The following is a 17,268-nucleotide window of genomic DNA, read 5'->3' as shown; positions in this document are numbered from 1 at the left end:
ATTTATTTTAAATAAGTCAATTTTTTTTAAATAAATTTGATAACTAGTTAATTTAATCAAAACCAAAAATATGATTTTTTTTTCCTATTTTTAATTTCCATTTCAAAGCTAATTTAATCAAATTGATCTAAATTTCATCCAAATTTATTACTCTACCATAGTATCGTTTATATCGTTCTAGAGAAATCGAATTAAAATTTGACAATGCCTCTTTTAATTATTTTGAGTTTGCTATCTTTCTCTTCCTGTGATTTTAACAATCAAATCTATGAAGAACTCAATAAAAAAAGATGCAAAAGACACATAAGATTTGGATTACGTTATTTTGTAAGAGCTAAAATTGAACATATCCTTAGTTGAATTAATGTAATTGATTTTTTATTGGAATCATTTGAGTTTTAGTTGTTTTGAGATGGTATAACCAATTATACTAACATATGACTAGTTCTGTTGAGTTGCAGGCCTTTCGCGTTCCGTAGGATGGGCTAACCAACAAACCTCCGAGCAGAATTCAATATTGTCCAAAATGTCTTCACACATGCTAAATGCCCATAATAATAGGACTTTCGTGTCCAATTTGACCCAGAAGCTTCAGACATGTTCATGCTAACATGGGGAAATATATTCGCAATGAAAAAAAAAAACTTATCATCGAAAGTAGATACAAACTATTGCCATCGCTCTGTGCTGTGAGTGACTTTTGAATTAATCACATGAGTAACCGAACTTGGATGAAATCTCCTGGGAGGATTTGGGGGAAATTGAGGATTCGAAGATTTTGTAGGTGTGGGTGGTTGGGAAATAAATAGGTGGTCAACGACACATGAGTTTGTTTCAAATTTTTTTTCTAGATTCAACAAATCGCATCTTAAAAGTCACACATGACATGTTTTTGTATGGCTTGGATTCCATATTTGCATTGGCATTATTCTAATGGCAAATACTTGCAATGTCATGATTCCGTCTGCTGCATCATTGGAAGTGTTAATGATTGTTTTGACAATGATGGATAGAGTACAAACGGAGAAAGTTTAGTTAGCATCGCGAAACAAATTAAATTTAGTGAACAATCTGTGACCATGGTATAAGTTGAGCGATTTTTTAAACAACTAACTCCCGTTTCAAACCTATATTGGAAAATTTAGGGAAAATTGCAACAGCAGTCCCGAACCTTTGAATTTTTTGCAAACTTTACTTTAACATTCAATTTGTGCCGCCAGAAGTCCCAAACCTTCTGAAAATTAGCACATGGAGTACAAAATGACGAAAACCGTGAGTTCCACCGTTAGTTGACCTGAAAAATAAAATAATTGGATACTTTGACTAATTTAAATATGGGCAATTTCATCATTCATATATTAATATTTAAAATGATTAAATTGAAACAAAAAAATCACCCCACCCCCACTCTACTATACCTACGCCCAAATCATTCATCTTCTTCAACACATCTAACTCCCATACCCCCCACCTCAAAAATCAAGATCAGCTTAATTCGATTCATTTCCCATTCTAAATTAATTTTAACAAGGTATTTTAAACATCTGATTGATCTGTTGTTGTAGCATTGATGCTCCAGATTTTCACATTTTTCAACCATAGAGGCAGAGATGGTCGATTAGCTTATTGTCTAGCTCCGAAGACGTCTTCTCAATGGCTACAAGTTTCGTCCACTCCGTCTCGTAATCTTCAAAACATTGTGGACAAAACGATGTTTTTTGAGCAAAATCCAAACTCTCAAATACTTGCCTTGTTGAAGGGGGAGGTGAAGTTGGGACATTTTTCAATGGATTCAAAATTTCCACTGGATTGCTCATAAATCTCTCCGTTCCAACCCTAAAAGCACAAAGTTCACAACTAAGTAATTACTTGTAACAACACGATCTTAACCATTCTCTCCCAAGAAACTAGGAGTCACAAAAATGATAAATATGGAGAAAATCTAGGTTCCTTTCATATACATGTACTTCAACTACCAAATCAAGAATAAGAAAGACCATTTTTTTGATCTACCATGCAAAGAATAATTCTTGGAAGAGATTATATAATGGGTTTTCTTTAAGATCGTAACGAAAATGGCATTTTTAAGTTTTCTTTAAATATTTTTTTTTACTTAAAATATTATACAACCGAAATAAAAATGAATTTTACCATAGAATTAGATAGATATCATAATTGATTTTTACAACACATTAATATGTCAAAAGAAGGAAAATTAATATAATAAATAACAATTAAAAAAATGATAAAGGCATGTCTTTCATGTTCTCACACATTTTGAACTTTTCTCTAAAATTTCAATTTGTAGGAGCATCTCGGAAAGACCTCGATAGCCCCATTTGGTAGTGATTTTTCATCCAAAAAAATTGATTTTTTAACCGTTATTTCACTATTCTAGCCGTCATTTTTTATTTTTTTCACTCACATGTGGTCTCCACTTTTCTCCCTAACAGTTAAAAAATTAATTTTCAAAATCACTACCAAACAGACCTTATGTATAAAGAGGATCTTATATATAATGGAGAGCATTTTTTTAAATTTTAAATTTCAAAAAAAAAAATTCATTACGAGTATAGCTTCCATTTGGCCCCATTAAAAATTACATTTTTCTTTCTTCTTCTCAATCACACATTCTTCAATACAATAATATTACAAATAAATCGAAATTTTTTCTTCTTTTTCAAGAATCCATTTTCAGGAAAACACTACTCAAGGGTGGATCCAACACCTGACGAGCACATGCGGCTGCACGTGCAGAATATGTCTAGAAGAAAATTTTTTATTGACAATAGAAAAAACACTTAGATTATATATGTGATAATTCATTTTATTTCACAAATGTCTTTGATAACTCAATTGCTAAAGTTTCAAAAATCAAATTGGAAGTCTTGGGTTCGAAACTCTTCAATAGCAATTTATTGTGTAATTTTTGTATTTTAACAATTTTTACCAATACTAATGAAAGGAAGGGGATTCGAACCTGTAAGCCTTGAGCCATATTGAAAGCTTGACCATCATGTCGCTGATTTTTGATACTGAATGTAACGCGATATATATGTATATATATAATTTTTACTAGTTTTAATGCTAGTAGAAAGACTTTATTTTGTGCTTAGTCCATCTTCTTGATTTTTATTCTCTGATTAATTGATTTGAGAGTTGATCAATTAATGATAGATGAGTTTGTAGGAAATTGGCCTTAGTGTATCAAGGAGTCTTCAACAAAACTTATTTACGAGGTTGTCCTCAATTAATGTTTTGATGGATTTCAAAAGATTATAAATCCTAATGAATTTCTTGGATTTGAATAGATTTCCACAAATTCCATAAAAATTCCATTAAATATTGTGAAATTTCAAAAAAAGTTTGATTATATATATTTTTAAGCCTGAAATCTATCCAAATATTTTAAAATCCCCCTATTAATGAAAATTTTATAGATCTACTAATTATTGAAAATACCTAAATTTTAAAAGATTTTATTGAGTTTCAATAAAATTTCAATTGGGAACACCTAAATTTTAATGGATTTCATTAAAATCTATTAAAACCTTAGCTAAGGACAGTTAAATTTAAAGGGATTTTTAAAATCCATCACAATCTCTATTGAGGACAATTCCTTAATTGATAGAAGGTTCCACTTTCATTTACAAAAAAATGATTGCGGAAAAGTGGGATTACACAAACACATAAAATTGATATAATCACATCGTCTAAACTTGCAAGCATATGTAAAATATTAGATAGCGGAAGAAGTAATATATAGTTGAGAAGTAAAATTTGTGTAAGTCCAATAAATAATCTTATAAATATTAAATGTGTTTAAATGTAGTGATGAATTTTGATATTGTTATTGTGTATACAAAAATAAAAAAAAAATTAATTCTATTTTAAGAAATTTAAAATTATTTCCATAAAGTTTAACCAATTTATTTAGTCTTGTTCGACAAGTCATTTTCCAAAAAACTCTAGTTTTCAATCACACATTAGATACGTAATCGTTATATTTAATTTTAGGCATTGTTTGATTTTCATTATTTTAAAATACATTTTTTTCTCTTCTTTTAAACTACACATTCTTCAATAAGATAATATTACTTGAAAATTCAAAAAAAAAATCTCTACTTTTAACCACATATTTTCCATCAAATCACTATTCAAAAATACAATTTTTTGCAAAAAATGGACATCAAATGGGCTGTTAATATTTTATTACTATCGACGGTTGACGGTTAACAGTCACCAGTGTTGACTCAATTGCCTGAATTCGCCCCTGAAACTACTCCAAAATTTCTAATACCAAATAATAGGGGCCAAACAGAGGAACCCCGTTTGATATGGATTAAAATTAGATTTTTGGTAAATTTTGATAAAAGTTGATGAAATGTGTGGTTGAAAAATTATGAACCCATGAACTGTGTCATTAAAATTAATTATTCACTTAAATTAATTATTTACTTTGACATGAGATTAAAAAATTTAATATGGACCAAACAGAAACACAACGTATTTTCCTATTTTATTAATATCGATTAGCATTCGAAAGCCTAAGTTGTGTTTGTAACGCAGATGTGGCCTGACAATGTAGCAAAGTCCTCGTTTTGCAAACAATATCATCACAAAAAAAGGGATTAACCCCATCCGACATTGGCACATAGAAGTTCGAACAAGAGTTACAGAAGGTGAACAAATTGATTCTCAATAACCTCGAGCAAGTTGGATCATCATCATCTGCAAGAACACGCATTCCAACTGGGAAATTGTCAGTGTCTCCGTTCTCACACCCAATATTCCCTCTGATTTCCCCTGGAGTCGTTTTTCCCTTACACTTCGAAAAAACCAGATGCAAAAATTGATGGAGAGAAATAAAGATTACGGAACCCCCGAAAAAGTACACAATAGTTCCATCTTAGCGTGAGAAAATACTTAGTTGAAACAAGTAAAGGTTGTGGGGTTGAAAATTGATTGTAATTGCCAGAAAATATTAAACCCAACAACATATCAAAATGTATATATAATGATTTATATATAGATGGGATAGCAAAAAGAGAGTAAAATTTTATTTTTTTATTTGATTAAAAAAATTTAAAATTCATACAACTTCATCAATATTTATCAAAATTTATTAAAAAATTAATTTTAATCTCCATCATATAAAGGCTAGGTATATTTCTAAACCTTTGGAAAAAATTAGGTGAAGATCCTAATTTTTACTGGAAAAAATGCTGGGCAAATGGCCCAAATAAAAGAGAGTCCAACCCGATCATAAGCTATGTCACATCATCACCTTCTCTCATAAGGATTAGGTCGGTTGGTGCGCAACGGGAAATATATAGAAATGACCTAAACAAAGAGGCCATTTTTTCAAAATAACCTTTGACCAATTTATCTACCTAAAATACCCTTCCTTTTGAATATTGCATAGTGAGTCACTATAATATAGAAATCTTCCATTTTAATCCTTCAAATTTAATATTGCTTCAATTTTGATGGATTTGTTGTTTACAGATTTATTTGATTTATTTGATTTTTGTTCGATCAAAGTAGCCCCCTAGTTGGTATCAGAGCCATGGAGATCATGCACCACAACAAAAAGAACTTTTTACGGCGTGTGGCCGCATGCCGTATAAAGCAACGTAGTAATAGGTGTTCACTTTTTACTGCGTGCAATGTATGCCGTTGTTGAACGCCGTAATTAGTTATAAGATTTTTTACGGCATGCGTCCTGCATTCCATAAATTTTAGTTTCTGTGCACGCCGTGATAGGGTAACTTGTTGGCATTTAGCACGCCGTAAATGTTAATCTAATTTTTAAAAATCTGTTTATTTATTTGATTACGAGCACCTATAACAACTACACAAATCCAATTCCAACTCAACTAAGATGAAAATCAAAATATTTTTGAGTACAAGCTACCATACCTGCCTAAGATTTCGTGGTTCTGACGCAAAACAAGGCCATTTTTTATCAATTATCTCTCAAGCCAATGAATCAACTGGATGACGCATTTTTCCATCTAGACTTTTGTGATTTGAGTGCCATATTAACTGTTCTGCCTTATCAAGTGACCTGAACATTCTTCTAAATCGTGGTATAATCGAAAAATATCGCAAAACCTTTGCAGGTATCCCTTTTTGAATCTTTTCAGTCCGTTCATTAACTCTCCATCGCGAAGATACACATTTTGGACATGTCTCCAAATTCTCTAGGTCATTTCTAAATAAACAACAATCATTTACGCATGCATGTATCTTCTCATACCCTAAGTCAAAGGTTTTCAATAACCTTTTTATTGAGTTGCAAGAATTGGGAAGGGTGTTCCCATGTGGTAGCATATCTCGGATAATATCAAGAAGTTCATTGAAACCGTTGTCAGATATACCATATGTAGCTTTAAGCTTGTATAAAACAACAGTTGCAGATATCCTTGTATACTTTGTATAACCAGGATATAGAGGAATTTCTACGCCCTCTTATAAATTTGAAAAATCTTTCTCTCTATCTTCATTCTCGAGTTCTGCACTATTATCATTCTGAAAAAATACATCTCTATACATCCTATACGTCTCTATATTTTCTACATCTTGAGAAGGTAATGATGTTGCGTTCAATTTTTCCCCATGAAACACCCAAGTAGTATGCATAGGATCCATGCCATTAATGATCAAATGCCCATGCATTATATCAAAATGTTGGATGACGCATTTTTCCATCTAGACTTTTGTGATTTGAGTGCCATATTAACTGTTCTGCCTTATCAAGTGACCTGAACATTCTTCTAAATCGTGGTATAATCGAAAAATATCGCAAAACCTTTGCAGGTATCCCTTTTTGAATCTTCTCAGTCCGTTCATTAACTCTCCATCGCGAAGATACACATTTTGGACATGTCTCCAAATTCTCTAGGTCATTTCTAAATAAACAACAATCATTTACGCATGCATGTATCTTCTCATACCCTAAGTCAAAGGTTTTCAATAACCTTTTTATTGAGTTGCAAGAATTGGGAAGGGTGTTCCCATGTGGTAGCATATCTCGGATAATATCAAGAAGTTCATTGAAACCGTTGTCAGATATACCATATGTAGCTTTAAGCTTGTATAAAACAACAGTTGCAGATATCCTTGTATACTTTATATAACCAGGATATAGAGGAATTTCTACGCCCTCTTATAAATTTGAAAAATCTTTCTCTCTATCTTCATTCTCGAGTTCTGCACTATTATCATTCTGAAAAAATACATCTCTATACATCCTATACGTCTCTATATTTTCTACATCTTGAGAAGGTAATGATGTTGCGTTCATTTTTTCCCCATGAAACACCCAAGTAGTATGCATAGGATCCATGCCATTAATGATCAAATGCCCATACATTATATCAAAATGTTTGTGGAATAGGTTTTTGCAACATTTGCAATGGCATATGACCTTTTCTGGATTCCCTACATTGGCTTGTACCATGTTTGCAAATTTTATTGCACCACGTTGATATGCCTCTGAAACTCTGTAAAAAAATGCTAAATAAATCGTCTAAAAAGCATTTGTAGACATATTTTAAAATATTCTAAATTGAAGAGAATGAGATAACCTTGATAAGCGTGCCCAATCTTTATCCATAATAATATACCAACACTACTAAGTTATAATCTGTTATAACATAGTGAAAACGATTATATTAGGACATCATAGAAATCAAGTTCCAATTAGGTAAGTCATTTTGACAGTAAAGTTTCACACAAACTGAAGTTACAAAAAATTAATTCAAACCTCAATTGAAATAGGCGAAATTGGAACCGTCATATTATATGTAAGACCAGACTCATGACCAAACACTAAATTGGACAAAAATTAGAATAATTAGCTCAAAAGTCCCAACTTTGCATTCATCAACAACAATGATTAGGTTGATCTTCTATTTGGAAATGATGCAATAAACATGAATTCTACTAAATCAGAATAGCCTTTATAGTACCAACCACCAAATAGAGAATAAATATTATAAATGAAATATAAATTTTCAATCTGATCACATTAAATTCAATAAACTGTGCACTCTTTAGAGACAAATGGATTGAATCTAACAAAATAAAAAATCTCCCGTCTTAGGTAAATACAGTTGCAAAAGTATTTAAACATTTGAAAGACAAAGATAAAAATTAATTGCCAAAATTGCCTAAATTTAATCACAATGATAGGTGAAATTATGATTAATTCAGCATTCTTAAGATAGAAGAGAAAAAGCTTTTCGTTTGAATATGCACACCCCAACCACAAGTCTTCAAAATTTTGCTCTTTCTCGACATCACCGTTAGATACATAAATATCTATACATGTGATCCCAACTTCCATCTGAACATCATGCCCAACAAGTTTCAATGTAGATTACGGACGAAGTTACAGACGATGCAATAATGAAATCTAAGCAGAGATTATTGAAATATGAAAATATGATTATAACGTTGATGAAAAAATTCTAGAATTGAGACACCGTCTAGGCATTTGTCATAGAACAATTTCACCCCATCAATAATTAAACTCGCTAATGACATTTCCATACATTGTTCAGGATGTTAAACAACAGTGCGACACATAGCTAAAAAGAACTACAATCTCTGAGTTTGTAAACAAGTTCGCTGCTTGAATATCAAAAAAAATTTAGTGAGCCATTTAATATAGTCCTCTTGCCATAAAAGATGATAGCCAAGAGAAGAGTTCAAATTGTTATTTTTTTCGTCTCTATATCTGTTTTGTTTTCAATCTGTGGCTCATGTTGCATTGAACCAAACCTCTACTAATCAATAAGGTAGAAACACGTGAACTGGGGCTATATGGTCTTGACCTAATTCCACATGGATTCCTTCCTATCAATAAACGAATGGGGCTCCAGATTTACAGTGACTTTGGTGACTTAAATTCCAATTCCTCTTCATCTCCCTCTCAATACTTCTGCGTTTTCCTCAATTTTACCCCTCCCCATTCTTATTAATTTTACATTTACCCCTTTCCCCATTCTAAATCTCTTAATTTGGGCTCGTGATATACAATAGTAGAAAAGAAGAGTTACTGAAATAATAAATTGTTCAATAATATCTTTATTGGCGTACCAATTTAGGGCTTCAAGTTCTTCCGGCTACAAATTATTGGCGTTCTCCCATCTGTCACTAGTTTGCTGGGCTGCTGAAGGTGGTCGTGGCTCTGTCTATAACTGGTTGGCTGGGCAGCTGGAGGTGGCGAATCCAGAGGTTAGGGCCGGAGGCTGAAGGTGGCAGGGAAAAATGCATGAAAATTGATTTCTATTTTTGAGAAATCGCTGACAGCAGGACATTGAAGGGGAGGGTTTTTCAGAAGTGGTTCGGACGTTTGGGATTTCTATTTTATAATTTGGGGAAAAAAAGGTATTTACGGCATGCAAAGAAAGCACGCCGTAAATAGTAGTTTAGTTTAGTTTTAACGGCGTGCATCTGGCGCACACCGTAAGTGGTCTATTTTTACGGCGTGCGCTAAATGCACGCCGTAAATGAATGCCTTAAAAGGCCTATTTTGTTGTAGTGATGGAAATTAAAATAAGTAAAATAAATAATTATTGACATTTAGAAGAAGAAAGAGGAAGTTATATATTTTTAAAATCTACTCATAATAAATTAATAATAATAATTAAAGAACTACCCGAAGAAATAAAAGAACAAATATTAGAAAAATTGATAATATGATCAATAAAGGATAAATATATATATGAAAAAATTGTTAAAGTACATGAAGATGAAGAAATTAATTTATATTATAAAGAGAAATATGAGTACAAGTAATAATACATATTTGAAATTGAATAAATTACTTATAAAAATGAAAAAAATACAAGATATAATGTTAATACCAAAGGAAATAAGAGTATCAAATAAAAGACAATTAATAAAATTAAAATATGAAATATTAAGACTTGAGAGTAAATATTTAATATAGTAAAAGAATAATTAGTAAATACAGATATAGCTAATAGAAGATTTGGAATAATAATAGATAAAAAAGAATATAAAAGATGCAAATTAACTTATATGTTAGAAAGGTGATTATAAAAATTTAATAGGTTAATAAGTGAATATATGGAAGAATTAAAGTCATTAATAAAACTGTTAATAAATGATGTACAAGATTTAAGAAATGAAGTAAAAGAAACAAGAAACGATATAAATATATTAAATTTTGAAATTACAGAAATAAAAGAAAATAAAAATAAAAATAAAATAGATAAAAAATTAATAGAAAAATAAATTACCCAAATAGGAAAGAAACATATTGAGAAAGAAAATATAGTAATAGAAACACGAAGTATGAATGATGAATTTAGAAAGAATATATTACCTAAAATATTAGAAGAAGAATCTAGAGAAAAATTATTAGGAAAATTAAAAGTATAAAAAAAAAGATAAAGATGAATGAGAAATTAGATTTACTAATAGAAATTTTTGATCAATTAAGTTTAAGTGATATAAGTTAATACCAAGTTTTAATGAATACTAAAGGAGGACCTAATCCAATAGAAACATCTAAACAAGAATTACCAGAATCAAATGAAAGTTATGCACTTATATATAATAAACTATATAGACAATTTTATGATAAAGTAAGAGATAGACAACCAGTTAAATGAAATAAATATAGAGACATGTTTGAATTAAATGATAATTATGATAAACCTATTAACCGTAGAGGAACAAGATTAGATTTAAATTGCAAAATAGATACTAAAAAAATCTTATTAACTTAGGCAGATTCAATGATATTATTCTTTTTATATAATAAAAATGATACATAGGAAAGTACTGAAAGAATAATAGATTTCTTAATAGTATCTTTTGAAAGAGATGTTAAAAATTAGTAGGAAGGAATAAGTAATGATACAAAAATATTAATAAAAATAAATGTACAAACAGAGATAATAAAATCAAATAGACATGATATAGAAAAGTTAGTAGAATATATTTCAGATAAATTTCTAGGAGAAAATTGGATAAAAAATGCTGAAGGAGCAACAATAAGAGAAAAATATAATACTAGAATTAAATTAATAAATTTAACAATATGTGATATGTGTAAAATTAAAGAATATACTTGTGAATTTAGAAATTATTATTATGTTCAATTATATAGTAATGAAAATCAAGAAGTATACCAAGACATGTACTATAATAAGTTACCAGGTTCATGGGAAATATATTTTAAAATAGAATTTGAAAAATATGTTAAAGATAATATTGGAATATCTAGAACTTTAGGTTCAAAAATAAAATTTTTGTTTGAAAGACTTGTATATATATGTCAACAAATTCAATTATTGAAAAAATAAGGAAAATTAACTAGAATATGTTGTGAATAAATGGAAAACCTTACACAATGTGAATGTAATCCTGAAAGAATGATTAACAAAAGAAAATATAAAAATTAAAAATTAAAAAAATTTAGAAAATTTAATAAAAAATATATAAAATCTAGAATAAGATATTATAAAAGAAAAAATATCTCATAAGGTCAACAGAAAAATAAAAGTTATAAGAAAAATAAAAGTCAATATAAATGTTGGAATTGTGGAAAAATATGTCATATAAGCCCTGATTGTAATAAAAAGAAAGTTAAAATATTACAAAAAGAATATTTGAAAATAAAAGATGAATTAAGTGAAATATAAGATATTGAACAGTATTATAATAAAGAAGTATATATAAGTGAAACAGAGGATGATGAATCAGAATCTGAATAAGGAAATAGAGAAAATATAAAATAATAATATAAATATACAAGAATATGAAAGAATAGAAGGATATGGATTAAAAGTTACCTTTGATAATAATAAATTTGAGAAAATGCAAAAATTATCCTTAAATTTAAAAATAGGAAAATGAGAAATTTAGATAAAATTTGGAAAAGAGAAAAGATAGCAATAAATGAATATCATTGAATTGAGAAAACTATAGATGTAAAAACGACATATGGAAATCATAAATTAAATCTTTTAACAAAAAATACAGTTGAAGAACTATTAACAAAGGTTCGTAAAAAATAAAGTGAAAAAATTCAATATGTTTATTTAGCAGAAATACAAATAATGTTTAAATCATTATTCAGAGAAGGAATGGATCCACCCTTAACTATAACCTTACATGATGGAAGGATAATAAATTTAAAAGATAGTCATTTAGGAACAATAAAAGGAAATCTAACATATCAAAAAATAATATTTACATGCTACCCAAAATATTGTGTATCATTGAAAGATAGAAACTTTAATGAAATTTTAAGATTGCATTTTAAGCTACATATAGATGATATTATGCAACTAGATGATCAAATTATGACTATAGAATATAGAGCTTTATATACATTTACCAATTCTAATTATGAAAATGTTTATTCCAATAAACTATACATTAAAGTACATAATGAATGTAAAAATATTAGTAAAATAATATAACCAAATAAACAAATAAGTTTAATTCCAAAAGAATATGAATTTAGTATAACAAAAAATAAACTTGAAATAACAGAATTAAATGAAGGAAAATGTTCTAATAATATAACATTTAGAGCGTGTTTGATTAATATGAAAAATATCACCTAGAAAAGAAAATATTTTCCATCTTTTGTGGAAAATAAAAACCACCTCTACCCAAGAAAAATATTTTCCTTAAAAACAAGGAAAATTAGGCATATTTTCAAAAGTTGGAAAATATTTTCCATGGAAAAAAATAGCAATCAAATACTCCAAGCAGGAATTTGGGTGGAAAATCGATATTTTTCATGGAAAATAAATGTAATCAAACGCACCCTTAAAGATGAGAAATTAATTAAAAGATCAAAAAAATCTTAGAATACCTAATAAAAATCAGTTAAAAGAATTTAATAATATAAAATAAGTAAAACTATATAGGACTGTTGGAAATATGAAAATGAAAGAGAATATTATGATGGAGGAGAATATATAAATTGACCAAATATACTAATAGATACGGGAGCTAGTGAATGTCATGTAGCTTCAACAAAAAATAAAGGTCTAATAACTCATAAAACTGATCCATATAGATATGTAAATTTGGATGGACAAATATATATTTCAGAATTAGAAGTTAAAGTATCAATAAAAATAGGAAGAATAAATATTTTAGTACCGTGTTATATAGATAAAAGTATGGATATAAATCCTCATATACTTTTAGGAATGCGTTTTTTAAATGGATTAGAAGATTATAGTATAAAAAGAGGAGGATTATATATAGTTCATAATGAACAAACTATATTGTTTAAAAAGAACTAAATGAATAATCAGATAAATTTTCCATTAGCTGTATATATACAAATTACTATTATAGAAATAAATATAACAACTTGGGCTTTAATAGACATAGTAAGTGATATAACAATATTTAAAAGTTTTTTGATAAAATCCTGGAATAATAATAGTAACATAAAAATAATTGGAGTCATGGGATAAAATACCCAGTTAATAAATAGTGCTGATAAAGTTAGTATAATTCTTGGAAGTAAATAAGTTAGAATAAATAAAATATATAAATATGATAAATTAGAGTGTCATATATTATTAGGAAATAACTTTATACAACAATTTCAATATTATAAACAAAATAATTATATGATAATGTTATAAACACTTTGTAGACACTTATTAAAAATTTCAAGAGAATTTAGACCTTACAAAGTTTAGCCAATCTAGCGTGGCGATAAATGAGAGAAAAAAACCAATCATATTTAATGAAATAAAAAATAAAAGATTATTGTATAAAAAAGTTCTAAAAACGGGAATAGAAATAAGTATATAAAAAATTATTAAATAATTAGAAAAAGTTTATGGAGAAAATCCATTATTATTTTGGAAATCACATCAACCTAAAGTCAAAATAGAATTAACAGAAAATGTTACAATAAGAGCCAGACCAATAATGTATACTTTAGAAGATACACAATAATTCAAAAATAAGATAAAAGAATTGTCGGAACAAAAACTTATTAGACCAAGTAATGGATCTTATAGTAGTCCAGCCTTTATGGTTATGAAACAACATTCTGAACATGTTAGAGGAAAAGTTAGAATGGTTATAAATTATAAAGTATTAAATAAATATACCAAATTTGATGGATGTTTTTTACCAAATAAAGAATTTTTAATAAATCTTGCAAAAGGAAAACAATATTATTCTTAACTTGATTCTAAATCAAGATTTTGACAATTAAAAATGGAAGAAGATAGTATACAATATACTGCATTTAGTGCACTTTAAGGAAAATATAAGTGATTAATAATGCTATTTGGATTAAAAAATGAACCTCAAATATATAAAAAAAAACGGATAATATATTTAAAAAGTTTAATGAATTTTTAATTGTTTATATAGATGACATACTAATATGTTCTAATAGTAAAGACAAACATATAAATCATTTATTACAATTCATAAATGAATGTAAAAAAGAAGAAATTGTACTTTTTAAAACGAAATCTATAATAGAAAAATAAGAAATATATTTTCTTGGATTATCAACAGATAAAAGAGGAATAAAACTGCGACTCATATATCTAAAAAATGGAAAGTTTTTCAGATAAATTAGAATCTAAAGAGCAAATATAAAAATTCTTAGGATGTTTAAACTATGCTGAAAAATTTATTGAAAATCATTCTAAGAAAAGCCATAAAATACAATTTTTACTAAGAAAAACAAATACTAAAGAATGGAATGAAGAACCTACAGAAATAGTTAAATCATTAAAAGAAAAATGTAAAAATTTACCAAAATTAAGATTATTAGATGAAAAAGATAATTTAATTGTGAATAAAGATGCCTCAGATAAATATTGAGCAGCAATATTAAAAACATATTTAAATGAGATTTGTAGATATTCAAGTGGAATATTTAATCAAGTAGAAACAAATTATACTGCTAATGAAAAAAATTATCAGCAATTATTAGAGGAATAAAAAAGTTCTCATTATTTTTATTATTCAATAAATTTATTGTTGAAACTGATAATTCTCAAGTTGTAGGATTAGTCAAAAATAAACTACTATCAGAATCTCAATGCAGAAGGCTCCATAGTTGCAAGCTTATTTAGCATTTTATATTTTTGATATAGTTCATATTAAAGGAGTTAATAATTTTTTTGCAAATTTTCTTAGCAGAAATATAGAATTTGCTGATGGATAAAGTCAGGGTCATGGAATTATACCAATATATCCTACATATACAAAAAGGACGGATTTTCTTAAAGAAGAAACCGAAAACATAAGTACTGGAGCAACAAAGATCTCAGAGATGTTCAACTCAAATATAAAAATATTATTGAATATCACTACTGAGCATTATAAAGAAGTCATATAACTCAAAAATCAAGTTGATGCTATTGTAACACAACTAAAAGATATATTGTCTGAGACAAATATATCAAAGAGCTCAAAAATGAGTTTTCCAAATCAATACCAAATAGGGACAGCTGGAAGCAACAGTGATAAAAAAAAGAGATTCAACACCAACTAAAAAAGTGGTAATACATGGAGATATAAAAATTCCAAAACTATCAGTATAACACAATCCCTTTAGATCTAAAAGAAAAAGAGTAAGCTAAAATAGTCAAGTTTGCTTATGAAATAAAAATAAGTCATTCATATTTTATCTTTCCGAAAAATAATGTTTATCCTAGAATAACAGCCATAGAAGAAGGAGACCATTCGTTTATAAAGATTATGAGAGACTATGGATTTATGGATTTAATATATCCAGGAAAAGATTTGATTGAAATTTCGAAATTTGATGACATATTCATAAAAGAAGTATCAAAATTTGCCAAGGGACGAAGAATATACTTGAAATTTTATTCAATAAGTCCTGAATATGATGTAATTGTTTACTATCCAGTTGAACACATAATCTCAATTGGATATGTTGCAGCCAACTTCCAAATAGATGTGGTGGAGAATGATAGAAAAGTTTCAATAGTAACAAAGTCATGGATCAGACATAGAAGAACACTTGGAATTAAAGCTATATACAATATTGCTAAAAATTTGTTTGATAAAAAATGCTCATGCTTGTGTCAATATGAAAACTGGATGCTGGTATCAAATGGAGGACATGAAAAATCAGAAATCTTAAAGGACTACATTACAAGATTCAAAATACATCAATTTTTAGGATGTTCTATCATTATAAAAAAAATCCTGCCAGCTAAGGGAGTGCCCCATCCGCATGTAAAGACATAAAAGATAGATGACAATAATAGAGAAAGATGCTCTTTTGATAAAAAAGTTGAAAAAGCATGTGGAGACATGAGTAAGGGAGGACAATAATAGAAGCTCCTTTAATAAAAATCAGATGTTGTCTGTGAAGATGGAGGTCCAAGGAGGACAATAATAGAAAGGCAAGTGTGCATTTGTTCATGTACTGAATGATGTAATAGATCAATAATAGAATCTCATATATTTGTATAAATAGAGGCATTGTAATAGAGAAAAAAATCTTGAAATCTCGAATTGTAGTCAATAGCTACTCTTAAACCATCTTCAGTTTAACCAATTTATCTGGAAATCCCTGTGTATCTGAAAAACCTATCGTTCGACCCAACTAACACCTAGAGGGGGGTGAATAGGTGTTCTTGCGGAATTAAAAACTTTTTGAATAATTCGTGTAACAAGTCACACAAATTATAATTTGTCCAGATTAATTCACGTGATTTATCTACCTATGTTGGATTACCATTGACAAGTAAATAAATTAAAGTGGTAAAAACACAATAAACATGTTGACGGAGAAATCCAACTGGGTAAAAACTCCGGGCACAAGCCAGCAGAGATTCACTATTGTAGAAACCAACTTACACGCCAGATATCATTGACACTCTCAATTTTCTGACCTCCTTGCTGTATGAACTCAAGACCCTCCTGAATTTTGCAGATCCGTGCTAAATCCCAGCCTTGTATAATTTCTACCTCCCGTGAATCGCCACGCACTCCAGCTCTTCAAGCAAATCCTTCCCGGATCTTCAAATTGATGATCTTCTGGAAGTTTAATTGGAGTTGTGAGACAGGTGTTTTGGTGTTTATGAATTTGATGTTTTTACTCAACAAGCCAAAGATTGGTATAAGATCAATGAAGGATTTCTTTGGCTTTTGATCCTTGGAATGAATGATTTGGATTTTTGGTTGCCAAGGAATTGAAAGAATATTCAAAGTGTTTTCAATGTGAATTTTTTGGTTAATGAACAC

The sequence above is a fragment of the Olea europaea genome, unplaced genomic scaffold (genome assembly GCF_002742605.1).
Source record: "Olea europaea var. sylvestris unplaced genomic scaffold, O_europaea_v1 scaffold599, whole genome shotgun sequence".
Classification (NCBI taxonomy): Eukaryota; Viridiplantae; Streptophyta; class Magnoliopsida; order Lamiales; family Oleaceae; genus Olea; species Olea europaea.
The sequence above is the reverse complement of the archived record's forward strand: the minus strand, read 5'-3'. Positions refer to the sequence as shown.